Source organism: Corapipo altera, unplaced genomic scaffold, assembly GCF_003945725.1.
Source record: "Corapipo altera isolate COAL_440 unplaced genomic scaffold, ASM394572v1 22b, whole genome shotgun sequence".
Taxonomy (NCBI): Eukaryota; Metazoa; Chordata; class Aves; order Passeriformes; family Pipridae; genus Corapipo; species Corapipo altera.
This window is the reverse complement of record NW_020884876.1, coordinates 3,734,438-3,751,661: the sequence shown is the minus strand read 5'-3', so window position 1 is coordinate 3,751,661 and position 17,224 is coordinate 3,734,438. Positions and strand designations below refer to the sequence as shown.

Genomic DNA, 17,224 nt, shown 5'->3' with positions numbered 1-17,224 from the left:
TTTATAGTTCCATTAATAACTGTTTTAAATCCCTGAGTGGCACAGAAACATAATGCCCACTGACAATTTCAGTTAAATAATGAAAATACATGAAACTTCTGTAGTATATCTTCAACATTGTAAAAGTTAATAATAGGGGAAAATTTCCTTTGAAATTATTTTATTAAAGCTGATTCATTGCTAATAACACAGGAGGCTACAGGCTTAGTGTACTTACCTCTCTAAAAACTCCAGTAATACAACAAAACTATGAAGGCAGACATGACACTGAATATTGTGCTATCAGAGAACTCTCTAGATCTTGTTTATCTTCAAAACTGCTAATAGTACCTCACTCTCTAAACTAAATTGCATTCCTAACCTTGTGTTTTGAGCAATACTGAAGGCTCTCTGCAAATATCTTGGAAGTACATTTAATAGATAACACCTGCTCACTCTGTGTTAAAGTGCATAATAGGTATTACACTTCTATTGTTACTTTGTATTCTTTTGATTAAACACCTTTTGAAATTTTTGTAGTTTCATTTATACTGACTGTTGCCCACTCACATCAACTTTGCTGCATAATGTGCTGAACTGACAAAAGACTACCAGAAAAATGCATAACCTCACTGCCAATCTATGGTTTATATCACTGAATCACTCTAAATTAGAGCATCTTTAGCCATGAGTATCCTTTTCTAGGAAGGATACTTATGAATGAAGAGTACAAAGGAATTACTTTTTTTCCCCAATAATAGTAGGTAGTAGGTGCTGTGTGTTAGTGTGTGGTATGTATGCTTCTGTTTAGAAATCTCATGATCATCTTTACAGCTCCTACTTACATACATTTTTGTACCTTAACAGTAATTTCTTCAGTAAAACTAAGCTAGCTGTACTATACCAAACTAGGCCTTGAATCATAGAATGATTCACAGTATGGGAATCTAAATTTGTTATTGGGTATAATTTGACATAGCTCAACATACTATATGGGCATTTGTGGAGTTTGTTGGCTGTTTACATCACCCTATCTTCAGGATGTGTGAATATTGCACACTGTGTACCAATATGCATTTTGGAACTTGGAATAAATTGATAATTCAAAAGCATGGCTGTATCGGATTTGTAGAATGTTATGGTGAGGTGAAGTAGGTCTAGTATCTGTTGCTGCTAATTACAATTCGATGTGTTTAGACTTTGCTTCTCCTCTCTTTTCTCCATCTAAGTTTGAGGTATAAAGTAAATGGTAGAAAATAGTGACTAGAAGAAACTATAATTTCAGGCTTATCAGGTGATTGATCCCATGCCCTATGATCTACAGTGTATTTCATAAATCTTTTGAGAGCCTGCAAAAAGCAAAGCTTCTCTCCCTACCCCTTCATTGTTAATTAATCCTGAAGATTAGAGAAGCTTCCTTACTGTTCCCATAGTGTTCTCTTGTTCTGTTTAATCTTTACACTGACTCAGCTTCTGGCTTTTAGTCAGGTTGCAAAAGTCAAGTCACCGATAGAGAATTAAGATCTTTGTCTATTCTGAGTTCACATGGCCTGGGTATGCAGGTTGGACAGCAAGTAGATAACCTACACAAGCCCCTTTGCCAATCTGCCATGATCTTTCTGACAGGTAGGAGACTTCAAGGGTTTCTTTGAACTAGATAAAGGAAGCAAATTGTGAAATATTTAACTAATAAATTAATTATGTGAAGAAGCAGAGTCTAAATCTTCTGAACTGTCAATAGGGGTACCTGGAACCTACCAAAAAGTAAAAAAAAAAAAAGAGATTGAGGTGAGAAAGAAAACTTTCAAGATTGAAGGTCTCCCCACACATATTGACATCTTTCAAAAGATAGTATTGGGAGTCCATTTAGTTTACTATATCTGTCAGGATTAATCTTCAAATCTTCCAGAAGTTTCCCATTATGAATAGGCTTTATATGTGCTGATTCCACTTTGAATTCTGTCGGAAAGGGAAAATTTTCCTGCAATGTAAGTAAAATCTCATGAACTGAGAAACTAGACTTAAACACTGAGCTTGTAACTAATCAGTTGTTCTCAAGATTTTTCATCCTGCAGACCAGCTCATTTTTCTAGTTCTCTCAGACCACATGTCTGAGAGATACTGTCAGCAATATATGATTGCTTTCATCTGTTTATGAGGTTAAATTTCTGAACTGTAAGTGTGGAAGGACAACTTCAGTTATGCATGCTGCTAGCTGAATAGGTCTACTTAACAGAGAAAAATGTTTTGGTAACTTTTATTTTCTCAAGTTGTAGTCACTGTAAATCACTGCACTAATTTTTAACTCTGACATAAAAAAATTTCAACATAAACCTGCATTCCTCTTTCTATGTTTTAAAAATATCTGTCATATCTTCAGAAATGACAATAGAATTACACCCATCTGAGCACAGTCATCCAGGCATCAGAGTCCTTGATGACAGCAGCTAAGCTGACTCTTAAGACGGTTTCTCTCTTACTGAGGAATGTAGCTTAAAGTCCTAAGATTCTCAAGTGTTAAGATTTGTATTACTTGGATTGCTTACTTCTCAAAAAAATAAAAGTGTTAAAGATTTGTCCGTTTTCTCTGATTCAACCTAAAAGTTTATACCCCTCCCCCATTTATTACAGTGATTTAAGGAGATGAGCTTTTGATTACAAAATTTGAGTCAGTGACAACAATAAATGTAAACATTAAATATTTTGTATTTAAACAATAAATAGTTTATATATAACTATAAGGCTGTCACTGAGATGCTGGAAAATTTCACATGGTACAGTTCTACTTTGGTGGGAGTAGACCTTATTTTAGATCACTATACTTCTTTCTCAAAAGGCTGTCCTATGCCATTCTTAACTACTTTTTCTAGTTGCTCTCCATTAGGAACCCTGTTTCAGTAACAGAACTCCGTGTCAGACTTGGCTATAATGACTTGCAGATTTTCCCTTCAATCCTTGGGAATTAGGATTTTTCCCCTTGTTCCTTGAAGTTCATCTAGGAATCTTGGGAACACAGAAAGTATACCCAAGAAGGTAGTAATGACAGTATCCCTTCCAGTCCTGTATCCAGGTCATTTATGAAGATGTTGAAGAGTACAGGGTCTAAAATGTAGCCCTTTGGAACCCCACTAGTGACAGCTCACCAGTCTGATGTTACCCCATTCACTGTTGCTCTCTGTGCTCGACCCATGAACCAATTGCTCACCCACCACATGATGTGTTTATCCAGCTGTGTGCTGGACATTTTGCCCAGAAGAATCCTGCAAGAGACAGTATCAAAAACTTTACAGAAATCCAAAAAGATTTCATCAACTGGCTTCCCTTGAAATCAGGTAATGATTAAAAACAAGGGATTTTACAATCAATACTGAGTTGCACTGTGTGCAACCATGTGTTCATTTTGTACTGAACCTGGATTGTTTTATCAGTATAAACTTTTGTTCCAAAGACCAAATTCCACAATTATCTAATTAGTTTAGTGGGGAAGTTCCTTGCAGCTTTAAAATTTGTTTATACAGAAACTCTAACTGGAATTGGTTTTAAAAATTATGGAGTATGGGAATAAAAATGAGTTTGTGTTTACCTTAAGTTTCTACTGCTTTTAGTCTCACTCTTATAATGAGAAACAAACTACATACAATGCTATTATTTACTCGAGTATGTTTTATTTCTTTTGTCCTTTGTAATTTGAGATCGATTCTCTCTCAGAAAAATCATTGTTTCTCAAATATGTTTCACAGTCGAAGTCTACTGTTGCACTTATCATGGTTTTGTTCAAGTTAAACATACGGTCTTGAAAAAAGCTGTGAAAAAAGTATTATTGTCAGTTTTGGTACTTCTAGAAGGACTAGCAGCTGGGAAGCTCTGAACAATCATGGTAGTCAGACTAAGAAACGTAGGAAATGTGAGAGAGAGGGAAAAAATGTCTTACTAAGCTAAAGCTGGAGAAATGTACTCTATTTTAAAATACCATGCAAGAACCGAATATTGCCAATGAAAATATCAAGAATGGAAAGAGGAAGAAAGCATCAGCAAAAGATGAATAGAATATTTATTCTCAAAAAGGGAAGCAGAAACCCTTCAAAATGAAACCTATATATGATCTTTTTCTACTCAAAATCAGCAATGCCTTTTTAGTGAAAAAATATCATAGTGGTAATTATAATGAATTCAGTAAATTGAATCTTTAAAGGCAGATAAGCAAACCACCCGAGTGTCTAATCAAGATCAATAAATGCTAAGCTCCCACCTGCCCCCGACAAAACAAATCAACCAACTGAAACTTCCCTTGAGACAGGCTGTTTCAGAAAGTCCTGTACTGAGGTTTCTTCTTTTTCCAGATTCCCAACAGATCTACATTAGTAGGTTAGTGCAGATCCAGAGCCTATTTTGAGGCAGGTGTCCTAGTCGTTCCAATTTACTATGTTTTGCATTGCATTGCTACAGAGTAGGCTCAAGGAGCATGTGAATGAAACTAAACTGCATCACATGGAGCACCCCTAATACATCCAGCCTAGCTCGAAGAAACAAAGGCTCTGAAATGCATATATGTGGATCTCACTTCCATAGCTGTTTTCTTCTACAGGTTTGCTTTCCTTGGTTGACATTACTTACCAATGTAGACATAAGCCCTGTGGTCTAAGACCTGACTAAGTAAACCAGAAGATGATGTAGACACTGGTACAGGAAATGCTGCATGAAAGGCTCTGTGAAGCTGATAGTCTTGGCCCACTGGCATTTCTGAAAAAATGGAAAAAGACTTGTCAGGACATAAAATTGAACAGAATCAAAGCATTTCTCCCTAGTTTTTCATGGTATTAGCTGTTAAAGATGAGTTTTAAAAATAAAGTTATTTGAGTGAAACAACTTGAATTTCCATTTTAGAAAAGTGTGGGGTTTTCATTTCTTTTCAGTTCTTTTTTTGGTGTTTTTTGTTGTGGTGGTTTTTTTTTCCTAACAGTCTCTATGCATTTTAGTTGCTTAATCTTCTTTGTTTTTCAAAACCAAATTTTTTTGGCCCAGCTCTTTCTTCAAACTCCTTTCTTTTTAAGGGATGAGTTTCTCACATTAGTGAGATATACTCAGAGTTGCATACATCTGTCTTGTCTTTAACTTTTGAACCTATTGGATTGTTGCTGTCAGTTTAGGAATACTGATCTTGGAGAGTTGAAGGAGAGTGAAAGCTACTGAGAGTGAGTATTCTGTGAAAGCTCAAATACTTTTAGGCATGTGGAAACTAAGTGTAAGAGACAATACCATAAGAAATCAGATTTATTTATCCCTGCTGTTCATGGAGTGTGAAAATAGTGAACTAACTAAATACTATGCAGAAATTATAAATTTAACTCTTAGTCATCAGCAGTTGCATATGAGATATTTCATTTCATCTCATGGAGACATTACTTGCATTTTATTTTCCTTATGGGTTCTGGGGCGAATTAATGTGGAAACCACCAAATCCTCTGGTTTTAATCTAAATGTTGAGGGGTTTGTGTTTTGTTGGAGTTTATTAGATAAAAAAATAATAAATACATAGCTCAGCATAAGCTGAAATGTATACACTGTGGTTGCACTGGTACGTAATGTGTGGGTTTGATCTCACAACCCAATTGCTGTTCATATTGCAGATATGTCTTTGCTCATATTTCTAAAAGAAATGAGCATATACCCTGATTCTCTAACAAAATTAAGTTATTACACTGTTCCCGTACAGTCCTATCCCATTCCTAGATAGAAACCACCTTTGAAAAACCTTTTGCAGCTGTGGATGGCCTCCTTATTTTCATCACAGCATCCTTTTAATTACCACTGGAATTTTAAATACTTACTGGCATTAGGGGAAAAAGAGGGAGAAGGAAAAAAAGTCAGATATTTTTCTCCCAGCATCATCTAGTTCTGTGTTCTGTGAATCAGATGCTGCCCTTCACACAGGAGAAGACACTGGAGGAAGTCTTCCTCTTGAAAGTCTAATGAATTCCCTGGAGGGGATGAATAATTTTATTCATCCTACAGGAAGAGGCAGGAGGGGTTACCTTCAGCATGCATCTGCAGAGAGTTAAGACATCTCATTTGGGACAGAACAAGAGGCAGACTTCTCAACACCAACCCAGATGACGGGGTGACCAAACACATTCCTGCCACTGCAACCTTATCCACAGCTCATTACACTGTGTACACGTTTGCCTGATAAAATAAAGAAGCTAATCTCTTCTAGTTCCAGCAGATCCAAGCCTTGCTGTATTCAAGTTTTCAGAAAATTTAATTAGATAAACAGGGTTGTTCATAAAAAAGATAAGCATCCTCAATTTTGGATAAATTTGTATGTAGACAAAATAGACACTCACCTAAAATAAAAACAATTATTGTAAGTTTCAACTTTTACTTCTCTCTCCTCAAGAGAGAAATAAAAACAGGTATAAGGTTGTCAGAAATGTTCGACTTTCTTAAATTTGTAGTTGGATGCTCTGTATAAGAAGAGTAATAAGAAAACATAACATAAGAATGATGGTACTGTACAGCAAGACAAGGTCAGACCCAAAATTCTGTGTCTTACAGTGGTCAGGAGCAGTTTCCTAGTAGTGGCAAGTTATAAAAGATTATAAGAACAGGAGAATTTCCTTTGTAGTTCTCCTCAGTCCTCCACTTTCCTCGAAAGTCTTCAGTTTAGTTCAGAAATTCAAGCTAGCATTTGTATCTTTGTTTAATAGCCATTGATACATCTAATTACAAATGGAGGAAAGGTTGTCTTCAGTGTGCTGAGATAATATGAACCATGAATTGGGACCTTCCTTAATTCATCAGAATTCTAAATAAAATACAGTAAGATTGAAGAGCAACATGCAATTTTATATTTACTTTTTGTATGAACTTTTAAATTATGTTTAAATGGCTATCTTTGCACCTTGGAGGGTTTTAACATCTGTAATGTTAATAAATTTTAGTAATATTTTAGTGTATTAGTAAAATATATTAGTAACATGTTACTAATATTAATAGTAGTAAAAAATTATGAATATTGTATCTGTAATCTTAGTAAAGTGTTATACTGTCAGGTTGTCACCCACAATCTCATTTATCTTTATGGTTACTGTCTGCACCCATAGAATTTCTAATAAAAATTATGCCCAAATCCTGGAAGTGTTCAAGGCCAGGTTGGATGGGGCCCTGACAAATCTAGTCTAGTGAATGGCATCCCTGCCCATAGAAGAGGGGGAGTGAAACTAGATAGTCTTTGATGTCCCTTCCTAAACCGTTCTATGATTCTATGATCTGCACCACACTTAGGTTTTCCATAAGTGTTTCTCATCAGATATATCCCAGATCCCATTTCCTATCTGAATTTAGCCAGTATCTTGAAGCATGTCAGTCTTTTTCCATCTTTTGTAATTGTTATAATATCAACACTAAGTATGGTACTAACAGAAATTTATACACAGTTGTGACTCTCTAGTCTATAACTAAAAGCAAGTCTTGGAACCAAATCTGTGTTGATTTATATTGGTGTTGATTTGAAGATTCTTTTTTTGGAAAATAATAGTAATTATTTGAATTCTGCAAGGATATTTATAAAACAAATATAAGTGTTATCAATAGGGGAAATAAATGGCATTTCTGGGACTACTGTATGTGCCATCTGAAATTTCTATATTTGCATGTTTTCCAGAGTTTCATGTTAAAACCAATTCTAAAACCAAATTTTTACTCTCACTCTCTTTAAGTAAAAACTGAATTATTTATAGCCATTATTTCTCAAGTGGTAATTTAGGAATTACTTCTTTAATTAGTAGATCTTTTTGTTCTTAATTGAGATAGCTAATAACCTTATATCTAATTGCATCATTCTGTGAATATTTGCATGTTAGCCATGCATCTGTGTTGGTTTCTGTCATGTTACTAATTTTCTATTTTTCTGATAAACTTCCATTTTTAGCTAAAATATCTAAAAAGCATTTTATACAAATATTTTCTCCTCCAGGATTAAGGACCAGCACATTCTATATCTGTGTTTGAAAGCTTTTCAAATTGGATGGATGTGGAACCTTTCCATTCTTAACAGTTTTAGAGCCTATATGGTTAGTTACAAAACCTCTAGAAACAGATCACAATTTCTTGTTGTGTAAAATCCTGATAACATGTACAGTCATTCACAGACTTCAGTTTTCTTATAGCAAACTCATATTAAATTTCAGTAACAGTGATATAGCAGAGATTTTCATATTGTGGTGTATTGCTGAGGAGCTGCTGCCTTTCTTTAATGAATAAAACCAAGGAAGTTGAGAAAGCATACTTATGAAATACCTGTCTGTAAGGGAAGTGTAGCATCTTAGCTCTTTTCAGAGATGCTTTTGTTGGCATAAAGAGTTAAACTGTCCACATGATACTAGAAAAATAAAATACTGATTTGAACTTGTAGTCCACAAAAATGAGAACGACTACTTTTTTTCAAAGAAAACTCATATGTTTGTAGACACAACTGTCTTTATAAATCCTAAGTGTAGCACCTTAGGTAAATAATTGTTCTGAAAATCCATCTACTTTGTACTGTTCTTTTCAATGGAAAGAAAAATGCTAGCTTAGACTTTCTTACTTTTTCTAATTAGGATTTATCAATTGCCACTTATAAATTTAGTATTTGGTATATGCTTCAGTATCCAAGTATATCTAAATATATCTGGCTGCTACAAATATGTGATTATCCTATAGGAAATGTAATTTGTAGTTATTTTTGTACCAATATTAGTTGTGCTCTGAAATTATAAGCTTGTTTTTATTTTTTATTCCCTACCTAAATGTCTCCAGTGCTTTTTTTTTGTTAAAATGCCCCTTTTGCCAAAAGATTCCTGCAATGTATAAATGCAAATTTATAGAACGATATTTCTCTGTCAAAAAAATATATTTCTTTTTTTCTCCTGGTCTTTCTCTAAAATACGAAGAAATCTCCATGTTTGAAGCAGCAACTCATAAATGTGATTCCATAAGAACAGCATTCAAAGCTATAAATATATTTGGCTCAAATTAAATGTATTTCTGGAATGTAAGTTTATCCTCTCAGAAGCCTGGATCTCTCACTGAATGCATATAAGCAGTTCTCTCTATATTCAAAACTTACAATTTTGTCCTGAATGAATCTTACATTTTGTACAGATTGTTCAGTCAACATATATGATGATTTACATTGTCACGTAAATGACCACTTATAAAATAATACATTTCTTCTAGGGATTATGCAACCTGCTTGAAGTCAGTGCAGCTAAGGTTAAAGACACTAAAAAAAATGACACCAGGAAAGAATCTCTCTGAAGAAAGCCAGTAATTCCCTATTGTTTGGCAAGTCTGAATTTATTTTGAGTAATTGCTGGTTTCTACAAGAAAACAGTGATAATTATATTTTCTCAGGAAACAGACAAACAGCCTTTCTTGGTTTGTTTTGAGAACAAACACATCACCACTATAAGTATTTTCTTATTGACTCTTAGGATGAAACAGGTTCTAATGGAATGAAATGTGATACCGAAAGGGTAAATTTTTAGGGTATTTTGCAAAAGAGAAAATTAAAGGCAGATTTGGCACAAACTTCATAGGATCTGTAGAAATGTTAAACAGTGTGTGCATATCCAAACAGGAAAAATGTCCTAGTTATTTTATGCTATATAGGATGAAAACTGACAATAGCACCCCATATTCAGCGAGGAGAGCATATTAAAATCATGAGCTTCAGTGGACTGAGCACTAATCTGGAAAGTAGATTACCTTTATTGAAGCCACGGATAAATTAGTACAACACAGTTTTGGGGTTCTTTTTATGGAATATTTGGCACAACTTTCATGAGTGAAAAGTACTTCCCTGATATTCAAGTACAATGTACGTTTCCCCAGACATATATAGGACTGAATAATGTTCTCTATTACAACCGTACTGTAGATGGCTCATTACAAGCAGGGAACTTCACAGATAAAATTTAATCCAGTTGTTTATCACTTTTTCAATTTTCTGATTTTAAGCTCTGATACAAAATTGGTCATGGACTATAATGGCTAGTTTACCATATTGCTTGCTAATAATGATCTCAAGATGTTTTTTTCATTGTTAAATGTGTATTTCATGTTCATTTAAATATTCTATAAAGGTTTACGAATAATTTTCTCATAAATGAGCATGCAGTGACTGAGTATTCTAGAAATGGCCTTTGTTATCCATTACAATTATAACCTTGTGTCTCAGTATTTGATATTTCATTCACTGTCACATTTGAAGCTGGAAACATCCAGAAAAATGTTTGTATTTTCAGCAATGACTCATTGACAAGGATGAGGTTAAGGGATGCAGTTATATATAAAGGTGATGATCCATAAATTCCTAATTCTTTCTGGAAATACTTTGTGGTTTTAATAACCTTATAATGCATATAGAAAACTTTGCATAAGATATGTCTAACATCATCAGAAGACAATAATACAAACAACAGCAGCATAAGAATTTGATGGTTTTATATGGAATAAGAAAAACAAAACCAACAACAACTGAATATGCAGTGGTTTTACTTTTGTGTTCATAATCTGTTCTTCTGCAAATAATCTACAGGCTGATGAAAAGTTCAGTTTTCTTATCCATTCCCTTTAGACACAGCCATGGTGATAATTTTACTAATGTAGATTTTTCTCTCCTAGAACTAATAGAACTGTTGAAATATACCTGTCTGAATCGGATTTGACCAAATGGTTTCCAGTGAGTATTTCCTGTACTTGTTAAATTCTTTTGGTACTCAGGTAAATTTTTTAGATTAATTCCTGAGAAGAAGTCCCCTACCATAGTTTCTTACTGCAAGCACTCCCAGAAGTTCAGCAGAGGACTGTGTTTCTCCCTTCATCAACTGCAAATATGTTTTACATATAAGTTAATGTTATTACAATGAGAAAGAGTGATAAGCTCCTGGATGTTATTGAATGCTCTTATGCATTCAACCACATAAAGAAGGTTTAGGAAGTGGATCAACAGCTTTTATGTTTTTAGATTCCATTTTAGATAGGTGGACAAATATAAAATAATTAACAGTAAATATCAATACAGAGACACAACAAAACAATATCAGTAGAGGGAGAGAAGAAATGGCCTCAAGTTACTCCAGGGGAGGTTTAAATTGGATATTAGGGAAAATTTCTTCACTTTTCTTCACAAAGGGTTGTCAAGCACTTGGAACTGCCTTCTCAGGAAAGTTGTGGTGTCACCATCCCTGGAAGTGTCCAAAAGGCACAAGGATGTGGCACTTGGGGATATGGTTTATTTGTGAACATGGTGGTGCTGGGTTAATGGTAGGAATTGCTGATAGTAGAGGTCTTTTCCAGCCTTAATAATTTTAAGATTCTAGGTCTAAAAGGTCTCATGTAGGTTATGCTGAGGAAACACAGCCACTGAGAGACTGACATTGCACAGGTCTGAAAGCAGTTAGGAAAGATGAGTCCAAATAGCTTGCACAAGTTTGGAACAAATGGACTACATCCTCAACTGCTTTAAATTAAAGTAGCTCCCCTGAGTTTAGTGCAGCTACTTTGATCCTATCACAAGAATAGTGCAGCTACTTTGATCCTATCACAAGAACAGTAACAGCAACAAAACATGACTTTTCAAGTAAATGTACTTCAATGTCCTTCCAAGAACATTCATGTAAATGGGATTTGAGGAAAGAATTGTCTACACTGAGAGCTCAAGAATGTTGAAGAACCTTACTGCATGTTGTCTACTCATACTCAATATTTAATGGCACTATCCTTAATATTTACCATATATAAGCATGTATTCTGCTTTATCAGCGCTTGTCAACTCTATGGAAATAAAATGTACCACCTGCACCCATGAGATTGTTTGTAATTAATCTTGTAACCACAATATTTTGTAGAGTACTTGAAAACGGAGGGCAGTTACTTGGATCTTCATGCTTTTGCTTGAAACTTGTGGTCTTCAAAAGAAAAATTGTCTTCACAGGGGCTTGATTTAAAAATTAATAATTGCTTGAAAGACATCCCCAAAATAGAAGATACAGTCTTTACAACAGGAAATGTAAAATATACTTCAGCAATACATAGCTTTCTGAGTTTCTTGCCAAGTTATGACAGATATACTGATTGATTACGAAAAGGTAGAAGCAAGGCCAATATCTGAATAGCATATTCCAGTAAGCCTAGAACTACTACTTCTTGATTAGCTCTTGAATCCACACTTTAGCTTTAGTTTACATCACTGTGTAACGCTGTCAACCAAATACGTTTGCAATGTCTTGCTGAACTTTAGTGTTAGTTATCTAGAAATATGAAGTTGTAGATTGTGACAGGTTTTATTTCCATGGGGACTGCAGCAATTGTACTTTTACAGGTTTTGTTATTAATTTGCTAATACAAGAAAAGGTGTGTTCACCAAGCAGCATGTCCACTAACAGGTACTTTGAGACCTAATCTGAGGAAAGTTTCATTGCCCTTAGAACATTTAATTGCTACCATCTTTGGTATTTATAAAATACTTCCCCCTAGTAAAATGGAGCAGTCTGAAAGGATTTCATATGAATATTAATGAAGAAAAGTTTTTTTAAATAGCAACACAAAAATTTCTACCAGTATTTGAAACCTGCAAAGACATAAGATTTGTTTGGATGAATGGCTAACAATCCATGTCAGGGAAAATGTAAGCAACTCTGACAAACACACCTAAAATAGCTTAATATAATATAAACAAAATCCTTCTTTTGATGATTCAAACCTGAATGTGAATGATCAAAAGGCCCTAAACAGGAAATAGAACAAACAGTTCTAAAAATAGATAATCTGCCTGAATATTATCATTTACTCATTTTGGAAGTCATTGCATTCTTTTAATCAATGTTAATCCTCATTTGATGTATTATTTTGGTACTTGTGCCTTTCTCAGCAGCAACCTGGAATTTGAGGGTTGATCTTCTGTAGAAAAATTAGAATCTTTGAATAAAAACCAAAATGACCTTTTTGTCTTTTGGTGCCTTACTCATAATCTTCACCAACACATCACTAGAGCAGGAAGGTATAGAAACACATGCAAGACTAAGAGCGTTTATACAGCAATCTAAATGTTTCTATCTAAATTATTGAGAAGTTAAAGTTCTTTGACAGTTAGAATTCAATATTCCAAATTGCAGAAATGTAATTAGCAAATTCCAAATGAACTGTTTATTTAGAAATGGTTTTATTTGGTATGTTTTTAAAAAAACCCAACATTATTTCTCACAGTGACACACATAAATATTATTGTTCCTCCTAGTGATTTTGATGAGGCTGTTTCTCAAGCAGCTCAAATTATATCCTGTTCATAAAGTCTTGGCAGTGAAGAATTTTGCATCTGGATGTAGCCTTAACATATTTAAACAAATTTGATTTTGCTGAAATGACCATTTGTAAATTTGTAAAGAGCCTTTTTCAGACTTCTTCATGCAGCACATTTATCCTGCAATCCAGTACACTGGGACCTAGCAATGCTCCTGAACAGAACTAGTACATGAAATCTGTGTTTCTCTCATGCCTGGCCCCCAGCCACTCTGTTATGCCAGTCTGTGTGTGCTTGATAAATGTTTATCTTTCCCTTTCTTTCAATTGCTCCTCTTTGTTTTTTTATCCATAATGATTTTGTCAAATCCAAAACTTCTTCATAAAATGATATGAACAAAACAGTGTATTTGATCCTTATGAAATGTGAAAGTATGGAACACTTCATAAAATCAGCTAATTTCACTGGGAAAAAAAAAAGCAAATATTGCAACTTTGAAAATATTTTTAAAAGAGAGCTGTTTGCCTCTGTCTTGAGTACTTTTAGCAGTTCCAAGGGTATTTAAACAAAATAAGGGTTTGTTTTCCTATTCTTCTGTCATTATGGGAAATAAATCAAGTTTAAATATACCCTTCAGGAAAAAAAGAAAGATGTGAGCAAAAACTTTCATGCATTGCTTAAGTCAAATAAGAATTCAGGTGATCTTCTTTTATTTTTTTAACACATTGCTTTCCCAGTAGAGTTACTTTTTAAGCATGCAAAGAGATTAGGTCAGTCCAAAAACCCTGATGATACTGTTTCACAGAAGAAGTTTGCATTTTTCATGCAATAAACCATATCTATATTGTGTTAATAATTTCCTGTAAGACTGTGGGATTCTCACTGATTTATGTAGGGATTAGACTGAGCAAGAACTAAACTAGGAAGAGACTACCACCATGTGTATTTCTAGGTCTAGAAAAGACTGTCACATCTTCAGACAAATAAAGAGTGACTGAAAATATCCACATCCGCATTATACTAATGTCTGTGTACTGTTACAACAGAAATTGCTTGACTAGTCTGAATTCTTCTTAGTTTTTTAATTGTTTTGATAGTTCTTTTTATATAGGATCATGTAAATAGCATATTATTAGTTTATCTTTCCATAATATGGAAAAAATACCAGCTTCTACTAGGATGAAAAAATATTTTATGTTTTTGGATAAATAATATTTTATATATATGATTTTTTTCTACATTGTTCTCATTTTATAATTATTTTAGAAAAAAATATAATCATGATAAGAATAGAATAGAATATTCTTCAACTAACATTACCTAAACGAAAATTAGAGTGGTTTGAATAACTGATTTATACTGCCTAGCTTTGAGACATATGGTTTTCTGAGTTACAGAGGTACCAAGAAAAAAGTTTGATTTAAGCTTAGAAATGGCAAGGAGATAAATTCTGACATTTTAGTGTAGTCAGTCTGATCACAATGGAAGTGCATTTTATCACCATATACAGAGTCCAGCAGTACTATAAACTGGTCTCATTAGGGAATTACTTGGTTTCTCATTACTACTCTATTCCTCTATTTAACTTTTTTGGTTCTATTTATTGTTCAAGACCAAACAGAATTATCAATATTTTCAGACTTACGTGTTCTGATTGCACATGTTCTTTCTATTTTATCATTATAAAGTTTTATTAGAGCAGCTTAGAATGAGTATCCAAATTCTGGTTATTCCCCTCATTTCTACAGGTGTGATAGCAAGAAAAGATATATAGGAGACAGTCTGTCCTCAGTTTTCTTAGAGAGAAAATGGACAGACATTGTCTACAATGTTCTGTTCTCTTTTTTAGCAATTCATCAAGTGCTAGAATATTTGAAAGTAAGTTGTCTTTTTGAAACTGTTTCACAGAGCAGACCCTGTTCTAATAATGTCATACCTTTTAAATATATCCCCACTTATAAATTTTTTTAATCTCTTTTGTTCCTGTGACTTGTTTCTGCAAAAAAACCCCACCTTATTTTATTAAAATCAAAGCTCCTTGATGGAACATTAAGTGAAGTTCAGCTGACTAAAAATAGTTATTAAAAAAATTAATTAAAATTTTGTCTTGAAATATTTGTTTCCTTTTTTGGAACAGTATGTTTCTATTTTTCATCACTTTTTTTGTTATTATAAAACTAAAGAGTTTTAGTAAATTTTAACTGTAGAGAAACTAAAGGTTTTTTGTTTTGATTCCCATGAACATAAATTTTAAAATTTTGCAATCTGTGCCATTGCATAATTGCAAATAAAATGTGTCCCTTCGCAGATTGTAATTTATTCACTGAATTCCGAACTGAAACCTTTCAGGGAAATAGTAAAAGTAGAGTAAAAGTTATGGATTCAGTACTGAGAGTAGCCAAATACAGTTAAAAATAATTTTGAAAAGTTCTTTACCTCTGAGGCTGTACTTCTGGCTGTTCAGAGTTTACCAGCACATGTGCAGTTTCCTTTTATGGGCTTCAAAGACCTCTGTCTTTGAAGATGCAGAGGTTAGGCTGGTAAGTCATTCCACTTAAGGTTGTCTACCTCCACTATACATGTACATGAAAGCTACTGGGAAAAATTTCAAACCCACTTCCATTTGAGCCTGCATAATTTTGTAACTAACTTTTAAAGTTAATACTGTAATTTTAAGGCTGAAAAGTGCATATATAAAATTACATGTATGACAATGAAGACCACATTTGGCAAATTTAGCAGATTCTAGCACAAAGTTCCACATGCTGAGGAACTAAAGCTTGACAAATTAGCTCCAGATATGACCATATTAGTGGGAGCTGGAGACAGCCCGACAGGGCTGGCTTTTCTTTGACTTAAGAAATGCCCTTGAGAAGACTCAGTTGAGCTAATGAAGGCATTTTATAAACAGTTATAAGCTGTTGTTGGGGGCTGGTAGAAACTCGTGCATCAGCAGTTAGTAATTATGAAGTTTTCCTATCAGCTTTCAGAATACATATCCTGTCCCAGTTGTGGCAGAGCTGCTGAACAGAGATTTTCTGGTCACTAAATGTCCACTCAGTATTTTGTGTATAATAATGTCTGCAGTGTCTTACCTCTGCATCTTTATAGCTCCCTGTGAAAACCAGCCAAAGTTTCCAATCAATAGCCTGATCAGTAACTGTAAAAGCATTTGCTCAGACCAATAATTAATAAAGACGGTTTACACCAGCCGAAGGGGTCATCAGAGGGTAAATGATGTATGACTGACCCACTTGGCAAGACGAATAAACTTAGCAACAGCACTTTTTTCTGTCTTGAAAGAAAGTGTAAAATAAATAAATAAATAAATTTTTACATGTTGATTGCTAATATGAGTCACAGTGACCTAAATAAAATAAATATTGAATAAGTTATTTCACCTAAATATGAGACCAGTGGCCAAACATGGGATTTTGCATGTGTTTATTAGTAGATTTTGTTATATGAATAGCTAATATTTATTACTAATAAATACACTAATTAAAGCCATACTAGTCATTTCCATTAGCTTACACTCAAACTTCTTTAGAGCTGTCTGTCTGGTTTTAATCAAAACCAAATGGTAATCCAAGTTCTCAGGCTGGAACAGCTAAGAGGAAGTCATTCAGAGGAGGCAGAAGAAAGCAGAAAAGATAAACAGATGATATTCACTAAATTTGTGTAGAGCAAAGGATGTAGATGCTGTGGGTTACTCTGGAGACATGATTCAGGCACCCTGTCAGACTGGAACAAAGTAGTTACAAGTGTTTTATGTCAGCAAAATACTAATATGATCAAGATGGAGTCTGTCCTTTTGCTTTTGCAGAGCTGGATTTGTGTGACTCTTGAGGATTCTCAGAAGAGGTAAAGCAACATGTACCACTGCCTGTGATATGACTGTGTTTAAACTGTAGCATTCATTTTCTCAGATCCAGTTTATTCTCTTGAGTAGAAATAGAG

The 17,224-nt window shown here is 34.1% G+C and overlaps 1 protein-coding gene across 1 annotated transcript in view; it reads left to right on the top strand.

Moving 5' to 3' along the window:
• Positions 1 to 17,224, top strand: part of DLC1 (DLC1 Rho GTPase activating protein) — a 261,325-nt gene that overhangs the window by 17,927 nt on the left and 226,174 nt on the right. The window lies entirely within an intron of this gene.